The sequence below is a fragment of the Stenella coeruleoalba genome (assembly GCF_951394435.1).
Source record: "Stenella coeruleoalba genome assembly, chromosome: 6".
NCBI classification, from domain to species: Eukaryota; Metazoa; Chordata; class Mammalia; order Artiodactyla; family Delphinidae; genus Stenella; species Stenella coeruleoalba.
The window spans coordinates 69,093,428-69,105,917 of record NC_137151.1 but is presented as its reverse complement, the minus strand read 5'-3'; positions in this window follow the sequence as shown (position 1 = coordinate 69,105,917).

The following is a 12,490-nucleotide window of genomic DNA, read 5'->3' as shown; positions in this document are numbered from 1 at the left end:
ATGCTCACCTGTAAAGTAGCAATAAACCAACCAACTCACTGTTTTGTCAGGAGCATTAAATGGGGGAATATATGCAAACCCAGATCATAACGGTTCGCCCTGACAGCTATCACGCTGCAGCTTAGCCCTCGGGAAGCACTTCCCAGCTATTCCTAGCAGGGCCCTGGGCTGCAGCCTCACTGTGTGAGAAAGAGGCCCCTTGGAGCCCTCCACGTTGGCCTCCCCGTCTGGCCTCCATTCTGACCATCGGTTGTCCATAGCCCTGCTCTCCACGGCCTAGGCTATCACCACTACTTCTGCTCTGATGAGGGAGGCGTGGGAATGGCTCTCTCCCTGACACTTCTACTCCCAGTCTGGGCCGGCTCTCTCCCAATTGCCTAGGGCACTGCAGAGACCAGGCCATAAGCTTTGTCTGGGCTAAATTTACAGAAGTTTATGAAAAGGATTAATGAAAGGGAAGTTCCAACTCACAGAACATTTCAACACCCCTCGGATCCACCCCGGGGTCTCTAAGAGGCCCTCTCACTGCTTCAACCCCAATTGATTCCCAATCGACCCACTAAGGCCAGAAAACTCCAGGCCTCTCCCTGCCTTTGGGAGAGACCAAACTGAGCCCTGGCCTTATAGAGAAGAAGGTTCATCTCCTGTGAACTACCTGAGGCTCCTCAGCCTTCTTGAGGATTCATTTTTAACCTCAGGATTAGCCTCTTTTCAGATGAATGGAGCAACCACTCCCTAGAGAGGAAACTCCTTCCACTCCCACAGGGGTGTGGTCCAGCCCTGAGCTACAGCCAACTTCTCTGTCTTTCCCAAAGTCCAGATTAGTGGGCTACAGTTGGGTGCCTGTGGGATACCACCACACTTATCCCAGTTCCTTTCTATATTTTCCTCCTCAAATAATTTTTTTTAATTGTTGAATAAAATTTTACCCAGAGTCACATTATTACATGTACAAATGATGACCCAAGGTCCGTCTTAGGTGAACATGCCCCTTCCCTTTACCCATTGCTAGAACATGTGTCTCTCCAAGCAGGTCAATGCTGGTGAGTACTGCAGTCAGGGAGCCCTGATCCACTGGGCATCTCTCCCCCAAAGGAGCCTTCAGAAAAGCCACAGATCACCCACTGCTCCCACATGCTGCCCCCTCAACCTACAAAGTGGGCAACACCCCACCCACACGGCTCAGACCCACCTTCGGACCCTTCCTAGCTCCAACCACTTCCTGTTCATGGTCTGAACATAAGAGAACAGAAGCATACTCTCCTGCATTAAAAGATTCCAGATTGGCTCTCAAGTAAAAGTTACCTTTGATTTAAAACTAACCATTCACTTCTGTGAGGTACCTTAAGTAGTCAAATTCATTGAGACAGAAAGTAGAATGGTGGTCGTTAGGGGCTGGAGGTGGCGGGGGGGAGTAGTTCTTTTATGGTGGTTTAGTTTGGAAAGATGAAGAGGTTCTGGAGATAGATGGTGGTGACGGTTGCACAGCAATGTAAATGCACTTAATGACACTAAACAGTATACTTAAATATGGCTAAATGGTAAGTTATATGTTATGTGTATTTTACCACAATTTGAAAAATAACTAATCTAACAGAAGAAAGATCTCAGATGTTTCCTGAGACTCTGCTATGGACTGAATGTTTGTGTCCTCCCAAAATTCATATGTTGAAATCTAGTCCCTAATAGGATGTTATCAGGAGGTGGGGACTTTGGGAGTTGGTGAGATCCTGAGGGTGGAGCCCCCATGAATGGGATTCGTGCCCTTAGAAAAGAGACCTCGGAGAGCTTCCTCACCACTCCACCCTGTGAGGACACGTCAAGAACATGGCCATCTAGGAGCCAGGAAACGTGTTCTCACCAGACATGGAGTCTTCTGGTACCTTGATCTTGGACTTCCCAGCCTCCAGAACTATGAGAGATAAATGTTAGTTGTTTAAGCCACCCAGTCTGTGGTATTTTTCTTACAGCAGCCTGAATGGACAAACACAGACTCACTCCCTGATTTCATTTTAATGAGCAGCCCTTCTAACTCTGAATGCTAAGTGCAGGAAAAGCAGCAAAGGAAACAATGAATACAGCTCCTACTCTGGAGTAGCTTAAAAGCTGGTGTAGAGAGAGTACTTCCTTGTAAAACAGGTACGAAAATGCATGCAGGAAAAAGTGGGCACATAGTCCTGAAATGTGTGGTGTTTCCAACTTTGCACGTGGACCCAGTGTGAAGGAGGCAAAGGCAGTCTTGTGTGTGTTTCATAGGAAAATGTTTTCTCCATCAGAATGGAAAGAGGCCCTTAGTGCTTCCTTACGCTTCTGTTCGGAAGACAATACAGTGTAATCGTTAAAGCCCTAGCATCAACCTGCCGAGGTTAAAATACTGGCTATGTGTCCTTAAGCCATTAACCTAGTCTCTCTGTGCCTCAGTTTCCCATCTTTTAAATGGGAAAAATAATAGTATCTACCTCATACGATCATTGCATGAATCATGTGAACTGACTAGATCTCCCTTAGCCAATAATAAGTAATCAATGTTATTGACTATTATTCCTGGCTAGGCCACTGCACCCCTTTCCAAGTGAAGATCAAATTAAATTTGAGGTTTAGTGTTATAGGTCTGCTTTCTTAAGTTTCTTTTTTTCTTAGACTATCAAACTTTCTTCCTGAGCAGTGGTTTTGACAGACGTACATATCGAGAGACTTTACGCTCCTCAGGGTTACTTTGAAAATTTCCTGGAAAATCTTTTTTTTTCCAGCCAAAGAAATTTTGATACACAAAGAATATCATTAATATGCAAATCAGCATACTGTAAAATTCATTTTGGTGCTGCAGAGGCACTATTTTTATAAATACAGAAACATAATTATGCATCCTCTAGAGGACTAAAAATAATTATACAAATTTACAACAAAGCCCAAGGCTGTGTTTCCTTTTAACTGACTGTTTCTAATATCATTTAAATCTTGTTAGAACTTAATTACCAAAGCTCTCTTGTAATAATTCAGGTGGAAGATTTAAAGTCTAAACTTGCCATTCAGAAAACAGAACCTCATCAGAGAAACAAAGACATGCAGGCACTGATTGCCCAAATAGGACAGTGAAAGCTTGGTCAGGATGGAGCCATGTGGGTCCTGAGACGGGGAGGCTCATGAAGAGAAAATATTAATATTAATACATGAGCCGTGTTAATTTTTTTAACCTATAATTCCTTAGAAAGACAAGATTACATATAATGATCACTATGGACTATAAATCCAATTAGCCATTTCTACCTCTTCTTTAGTTTTCCTCTGTACTTTCCTTATCTTTTTCAAATTAAGGTAAATATAATTTGGGGGCAGTATTTTTTTCATAACGACTTAATTATCCTTTCTAAAGTCAATCCAGAATGTGTGTGCGTGTGTGTGTTTCATAGCTAAAGAGTGGCTTCTATTAGTGCAGAAAAGAACAACAAGCAAAGTCATGAGAAAGGGTTCAATTCAGACTCTGTCTCAAAAGCAATTATTTATTAGCATTTAGAGAAAAGGAGCCCCTTCTTATGAAATAAAAGACATAAGAAACTCAAACACTTGAAATTCAAACACATTTCCACTTACCACTAGTTAACGATAGTTTCTAGGACTTGGAGTTCCCTGGAAAATTAATTAGTCACCTTATGCTCTACAGGATAATCATTTGTTTACGTGAGATGTCTCTGACATAGGTGTTATCCATTATGGCAGAAGCTGACCAATTAATTTTCCAAAGAGCTGTAGCAATTCCATTTATGAGATGTCTATACAGTGTCGCAGTTCATTCTAGTCACTAAAAAAAAAATCAGTCAATTCAGTGAAAAAAATATTAATCAAAATGATTGTTTGACAGCATTTAGACAAATCAGCCAGTTGTTTGAATCTCTCATTTTTCAACCATTTATTTTGTCTTTGTGTAGGTATATATAAATATGCATACATGTGCTTATGGTAGATGGATTTTTTTTTTCTGTTTCAGTGGTTTTAATCCCGTGGTAAGGTATATAATATTAGAACTTTTTGTATATAATATACTTGATGTGAGGGGAGGGGGAGTAAAAGGTGCTGCTCTTGCTTCTCGGGTTCATGGACTCTTTATCATCCTCTTTGAATCGAGCCAAGGCAAGTAGCATTTTGACAGAGACAGAGTGAAGGTACCAACTTAGTGGGCAGATTTTTCTACTCTAACACATCTTCTTTCACGGACATGTGATCCTTTGAAAACTTATCCCCATTACTTCATTTCCTCCTCTTAACATAAAATTATGTCCTTACTTGAATTCAAGTGATATTTAAAGCCATTTCTTCTTTTGGAAAATTCCAATCTCGAAATGTTTGAACTTTCTAGCTATGCTCTTGACTATCATTTGTAATTTGTCCAAGTGGGACCTCAGATAAATAAATAGACCTGTATATATTGCATATCTGAAAGAAGACCCATCCAGCAATAAAGCGAAGCACGAAGACTGAATCAGTCCCCACAGCATCTCTAAGGCTGCACAGCACAATTCAGGATGATAACTGAAGAAATCCAAGCATATAGTTTCCCTTAATCTCTTTTTACGAGTGATGGCAGACTATTGTTCAAAATCTCGAGACTAGATATTTTGGCTTGACTGCTGAAAAGGGAGAGACCTAAAATCTCTGTGTAGGGGGGTATCATACACAGGCCTTGTAGCCTGTGACCATCTTTCCTTTTGGCCAGTACGGGAAATCATCTGTGATTTCTGCCCATTGTACATGTCTATCGCGTCTGCCAGCTAATGTTTAGTAACAAGGGCTGTTTGTTCTTCTTAATAATTTGAACTTTCTCCATTTGTGTTTACCTTCACATCCAAACTAGCACGACTCTGCTCCGAGTTAATTCCCCAATTTCATTATGACCACAGTAGGGAAGGGGAAAAGGATCTGCATCCAAACCACCAGACAGAAAACAATGGGAACAGGCGGCAATCCAAGAGCTTTGGCATGATTTGCAGGAGGAAGCCAGCTCTGATTAATGCTATCAAAATGCTTGTCTTTCCTTTGATTGATATTCCAGGCCCTTGTTACAATTACTGATGCCGGAGACAACTATCATCAGACTCTTTATGGTTTGCTGTCGGTTGGGCGGGGGGGAGGGTAGGTGGCATGGACTTCACCAGAACATTTGCACATCTGCCTCAGTTTAACCTAAAACCCATTATTTTGCAAACAAAATATATAAGCCCAACATAGCAATCATTGTTCTTCATATTCTTCAATCAAAAACTCTTCAGCTCCCGGGCTTCCCTGGTGGCGCAGTGGTTCAGAATCCACCTGCCAATGCAGGGGACACGGGTTCGAGCCCTGGTCCGGGAAGATCCTGCATGCTGTGGACCAACTAAGCCCCTGTGCCACAACTACTGAGCCTGCACTCTACAGCCCGCGAGCCACAACTACTGAAGCCCGCATGCCACAACTACTGAAGCCCGCATGCCACAACTACTGAAGCCCGCATGCCACAACTACTGAAGCCCGCGTGCCTAGAGCCCATGCTCCACAACAAGAGAAGCCAACGCAATGAGAAGCCTATGCACCGCAACGAAGAGTAGCCTCCGCTCGCCACAACTAGAGAAAGCCCATGTGTAGCAGTGAGGACCCAACGCAGCCATAAATAAATAAATAAATAAATAAATAAATAAATAAATTTATTTTTTAAAAAAAGCTTGAAGAAGAGAGTTACAGTTCAAAAGATAGTGATCATACTTGCTTCCTCAATGTATGTGCATGACTTGGAAGTAATCTGCAAAAATCCTGACATTTCACCTCTAAATAGTTCAGCATCTATCTCCTAAGCCTAAGGACATTCTCCTACATGATCTGATAGAGTTCTTTAACTGAAAATTTTAGGGAAAAAAATAAAAGAATAGGATTTTTGGGAAATGACTGATACAATCTTAAAATAAGAACTATAAACAATTAACTTTTGTGCCCAAGTGTATCAGCAAGACTCAATGGTGGGATTTTAATCGTTGTTCCCAGTTCCTCCTCACCAGAGATGAATGGAAATCCTTGGCATCTGTGAAATACTCTTGTCTGGTCCTGTCCTGAGGCCTCTATTTTTGTTTTCTTCTTTTTTTTAACATCTTTGTTGGAGTATAATTGCTTTACAATGGTGTGCTAGTTTCTGCTTTATAACAAAGTGAATCAGCTATACATATACATATGTTCCCATATCTCTTCCCTCTTGCGTCTCCCTCCCTCCCACCCTCCCTATCCCACCCCTCTAGGTGGTCACAAACTGAGACCTCTATCAAATCAGGCTCCCTTGAAGCGCTCTTAGGCATCCAGTGCTGCTCTCAGCCCTGAGGTTCCCTTACACCACAGCCCTATTAGGATTTGAAGGAAATTCTCTGTCTCCGACTGCAGTGGCTTCAAGTCCAAGTAAAGGACATCTATTTATCAACTACACTTAAAGCATATGATTTGCTCTAATACTCCGTCTTAGTCTGTTTGGGCTGCTATAAAAGAATACCATAGACTGGGTGGCTTACAAACAACAAACGTTTATTTTTCACAGTTCTGGAGGCTGAGAAGTCCAAGATCAAGGAATCAGCAGATTTGACGCTGATGAGGGACCACTTCTTGGTTCACGGTTGGCTGTCTTTTCACTGCATCCTCAGATGGCGAAGGGGCGAGGGAGCTCTCTGGGGCCTCTTAAGGGCACTAATTCCATGCATGAAGGCTTTACCCTCTTGACCTAATCACCTCCCATATGCCCCACCTCCAAATACCATCACATTGGGTATTAGGTTTCAACACATGCATTCTGGGGAGATGAAACATTCAGTCTATAGCATGCTCTTTGCTAGACGTTGCTGCCAGTTACTGCCCTAGGAAGGACATCTTTTCCTGTTGCTTTGGGCTTGGAGCTTTCTTCTCTCTCTAAGCATTCTCTCTGAATGTATGTGCTCTGCAGTTGCCTGGAAGAACTTCCAGAGGGAAATCTGAGCTGAAATGGATGCCCTATGATTCTGAATAGAAGTGTTATTACCTTTCACGCAATGAGCACCTCCTGGCCCACACTCCCCATCCATAATCTCATTAGGGCAGTCAAGAGCCTTACCATTTAACCATTGCTCTCGCTATATCATGTGAGCCACACCATATGGTTGTTTTGTTTGTTTGTTTGTTTGTGGTATGCGGGCCTCTCACTGTTGTGGCCTCCGGACGTGCAGGCTCAGCGGCCATGGCTCACGGGCCCAGCCACTCCGCGGTATGTGGGATCTTCCCGGACCGGGGCACGAACCCGTGTCCCCTGCATCGGCAGGCAGACTCTCAACCACTGCGCCACCAGGGAAGCCCCCACCATATGTATTTATGTTCCTAACAACACAGAAGTCAGCACAACAAAATATTTTTATATTTAATCAGATTACTATGTGTAGACGGGAGCTTTTGCTTGCATTTTGGCTCAGATGTTGGATCATTAAACACTAATTCATGGAAGACATATGTCCAAGATGATTTTCTTTCATGAATGGGATTGGTAAAACGTATGTTTCATTTGCTGTAGGATCCCCCCCTAACTTGTTTGGGAACTTATCTGGAAAGTGAACATGGGAAATAGTTGTAGCAATGCTCAGGGAACAGGACTCCACGTCATTCCAAGAAACGTTCACTGAATGCCTACTGTGTGCCAGGCACTATCCTAGGCACTGAAGATACGAAGATGAACATTCGTCCCTGAGAAATCCATGGTTAGTGGGAAAGACACTAATTTCTTAAACTGACTCACTTCAAGTCATTAAGCCATTTGTTCTATTTGAGGATGCAAGAAAGTAATATGGAAATGTTCATTATAGTCTTAGCGACAGCTCTTGAGATAACGCATTATCTCATTCCATCCTCAAAACAACTCTTTTATGCATCAAATGAGGTTGTGCATGTGGTTATTCGGCCAGATTACAGTGTGGGTTTGTATGTGGAAACATATGTGTCAGTGTTTCACTATGAATCACAGTGATTTTCATTCTCATAAAAAATAATAACAAATTAATGGCACAGGAAAATCATCTGCAACTTTTAGATCCACGCATTCCATAAAAGGGTGGATTTGGGGCCGCCAAAGCTTCCCAAGCAGGGTTTATGGTAATGACTCCTTGTGCCCTGACTTCTTACTCCACATTCCCAAATATAAGAATGATTTGGGGACTTCCCTGTGTGGCTCAGTGGTTAAGAATCTGCCTGCCAATGCCGGGGACACAGGTTCGAACCCTGGTCCGGGAAGATCCCACATGCTGCAGAGCAACTAAGCCTGCGAGCCACAACTACTGAGCCCACATGCCACAACTACTGAAACCCGCATACCTAGAGCCTGTGCTCCACAACGAGAGAAGCTACCGCAGTGAGAAGCCCACGCACCGCAACAAAGAGTAGCCCCCACTCGCCGCAACTAGAGAAAGCCTGCGCGCAGCAACAAAGACCCAATGCAGCCAAAAATTAAGTAATTAATTAATTAACTTTAAAAAAAGAATGATTTGGCCATTTCCTGGAGTTCATAGAAGGCTCACCTCTTTCTTTTCCAGATTTCCCTAACATCTGTTCATTTTATCAGCAAAAGTTTGGTGTTTGTTTGTCAACACTTATTAGTATAGTCAGTGGGTTGAGATGAAAAGTAATTCATCAGTCTTTGGCCCACTTGCAGATAAACTTTATTCGGTCTTTGGCCTAGTTGCTGATAAATTTCCCTCAACTGTGATGACTGTAGCATTATTATAATTAGCCATCCTAGAGAGATTTACCCTGCTCTCCAGCACACTACCCATCCGGCTGTGACCAGCCCCACGCCGGTCTTCAATCATTTTGTCTTCTTGGCTGCTATAACATCTCCAGCCTCAGGCTGGACCTCTTGCCCTGCACTGCTCTGCACCAACCCCCAAATGCCTCACAGCCACCATCCCCACCCACACACCAGCAATCTGCCCCACAGCAGGCACCTTCGCCTTGGTCACCAACAGATCATCCCTCACCCTATAGCTATTCTGCAACCTAACCCCAAACCCAAACCCTCCTCTCCTCCCAAACCCTTCTGCTGTGCTCTTAGGCGCTGACTGTCATCAGCAAACTGACCTACATCTTCTTCCTCTTCTAAATGTATCTTCCTGCTAAAGGAAGCCAGGCTGTACCCTCAGGATGCTACTTCCCACTGCCCTCTCAGCTGAAGACTGTGTCTCTCCTATTCCTCAAGTACCTCAAGGCCAGGGGGAGGAGCAAACGTTCTCCTGGCTCCCCTTTGCAACGTCTCAGATGTCTGTCCTTCCTCATTCAAAAATCCTCGCTTTTTGGAAGCGAATCATCAAACTTTACCACCTCTGAAGTCATCTCCCTGCCTCCTGGTCAGTGGAGTCACAGGTGATGTCAACACACGGGGCACTACCTACCTCTCCACCACAATCCTATCATCAAACCAGGAGTCATCCAACATCCTGACGCTCAGCACCCGGCCCTCCTTAGCTCCAAAGTTCTTTCCCTCCACCTCACCTCAATCACTTACTCACATCATCATACCCTAGACCTTGTCATTGCCGGTAATTACAACCCTTGTCTCCCAGACACCACACTCTCCTTATTTCCCTCCTACTGGACACTTATTTCCCTCCTTGCTGGACACTTCTTCTCAGTAACCTTTGCTGGTTCTTCCTTATCTCACTGACTCTAAACATTGGAATGCCCCTCGGATTATTCAGCCTCTTCTCTCCTCTATCCACACACATTCTCTCAGGAGTCTCATACAGTCTCATGGCTTGGGATAACTTCCAAATTTTTATCTTCTGTATAAAAGAGAACTGAATTAGAGTTCAGGATTCTGAACTCTAGTCCTGTATACCCAACTGCTTGTTCCATATCTCAACACTGACATGGTCAAAACCAAAATCTGATCTTCAACCACACTGGATTCTTTCTCAGTTTTCTCCACCTGAGTAAATACCCATTCCAAGCTTCCAGTGGTTTAGTCCAAAATTCTTAGAGTCTCCCTTGACTCCTCTCTGTCTCTCACATCCCACATCCAGCCCACTGGCAAACCCTTTTTGTTTTACTTTTATGATATATCCATATTATGACCACTCTTCATCATCTCCAACACTACCACCCAGACCCAAGCCACTACTATCTTTCACCGGGATTATTACCCTAGCTTCCCAGCTGTTCTCCCTCCCTCTGTCCTTGTCCCCTTCTGTATCCTCTCAACACAGCAGGCATAGTGATCCTTTTAAGGGTAAGTCTCATCTCTGCTCCAAACCATCCAATGGTTTCCTATCCTACTCAAGATAAAAGCCAAACCTTTGCAATGACCTACAAAGCCCTCCGCATTCTGGTGCGAGGAGGCTCCATGAGATCTGCCCCTCACCCCTCACCACCATTATCCCCTGCACCACAACTACTGAGCCTGCGCTCTAGAGGCCACGTGCCACAACTACTGAAGTCCATGCGCCTAGAGTCCATGCTCCACAACAAGAGAAGCCACTGCAATGAGAAGCCCGCGCACCACAACGAAGAGTAGCCCCCGCTCACTGCAACTAGAGAAAGACTGTGTGCAGCAATGAAGACCCAAAAGCAGCCAAAATTTTTTAAAAATCTACAAACAATAAATGCTGGAGAGGGTGTGGAGAAAAAGGAACCCTCTTGCACTGTTGGTGGGAATGTAAATTGATACAGCCACTATGGAGAACAGTATGGAGGTTCCTTAATAAACTAAAAATAGAACTACCATATGACCCAGCAATCCCACTACTGGGCATATACCCTGAGAAAACCATAATCCAAGTCTTCTTAAACTCAACTAACTGCTTGCTATATCCCTGTAGCCAAGCAGCTGAACGTTGATGGCGAAAATCTCACAACCATGCTATTAGGAACCATTTCAAATGTATGACCAAAATCTTCAACAAGCACTCAGCACTCTCTGACAACTAAACTTCCCTAGTAAATTCATTAACCTACTCCCAAGATGACTATTATGCACTTTCTCTTCAATTCTCAAATCTCCAACATCCCCTCCGCCTCAACTCTCAGCTGAAGACCTTGTCGTATATTTCATAGAGAAATATAGATGCAATCAGATGAAAACCATTTCAACTTCCCACCTTCCAGTCCACACACTTACCTATATCTGTAGTCACATGCCCTGGTAAATTTATGCCCTGGATCCCATCTTGCTCTCCTTCTCTTGGATTTGGCTCCTAAAAGGATTTCCTTTTTTCACACCCTCATGCAGCCTGTATCTCAGCCACATCACGCTCTGTGCCCTCCTCTGACTCCCATGCCTTGGCTTTGTGCCTTCTCTTCCATTACCAGGCATTTTTCTGCTCCCCTGCTCTACCTGAAAAACTCGTATTCTTTTTTCAAGAGCAACACATTACCTCTTTTGTGAAAATATCTACAAATGTTAAGGACAGGATTCTTTTTGTTCTCTTTTCTCTCTCCATAGCATTTCTTTTTTTTAAATTATTTTATAAATTTATTTATTTATTTTTGGCTGTGTTGGGTCTTCGTTGCTGCACACAGACTTTCTCTAGTCGCAGAGGGCGGGGGCTACTCATCATTGCGGTGCGCAGGCTCTCATTGCGGTGGCTTCTCTTGTTGCGGAGCATGGGCTCTAGGTGCGTGGGCTTCAGTAGCTGTGGCACACGGACTCAGTAGTTGTGACTCGCGGGCTCTAGAGCACAGGCTCAGTAGTTGTGGCGCACGGGCTTAGTTGCTCTGCGGCATGTAGGATTTTCCCGGAACAGGGCTCGAGCCCGTGTCCCCTGTGTTGGCAGGCGGATTCTTAACCACTGCGCCACCAGGGAAGCCCCTCCATAGTATTTCATATTTACCTCTGTTACTGCAACATGTTCATTGTAATTATTTGTGTAAACTTGATTATCATATTCAATTTTCCACTCTACCCATTCCATACTTCAATGAGCCCCCCGAAGCCCTTCGGATGCACTCTGTTTCACAGACTACACTGTTGCGGTCCTATGGGTCAACACATTATAGAGAACCACTTTTAATACTGGTCTTTTTTCAGCCCGGTGGGCATATGTCTGTGGGAGCTGGCAAGAAGGAAAAACTGAGTGACAGCCTCAAATTCTCCCTTTCTCTCATGACGGTTTTTTTGTGTCTTTTTGCCAGAATATCCTCCTTTCCCTTGGTAAGTGATTACCCTACCGCCAAGCACTCCCCACACATCAGCCCCATAGGTTCCTCAATACTAGGATCTACACAGCTTATGCCAGTAGCTGAGGTCTTCAGCACACTTGCTGGTACTCTGTCTCCCCACAACTAGTCCCTGAGAGCCAGAATCTTGTTCTCGGTGTCCACAGGTTTGTCTGAGCACTGCCATCTCACCTGGCACCTAGGAGCTCAGTGATTGAATAAACTGTTGATGATTTACAATATCTTTCAAAAGCCTTCTAGTTATTATTATTATAATACAATCAAATTGTTTTTCAACTCTCAACTTTTATGTAGGTAT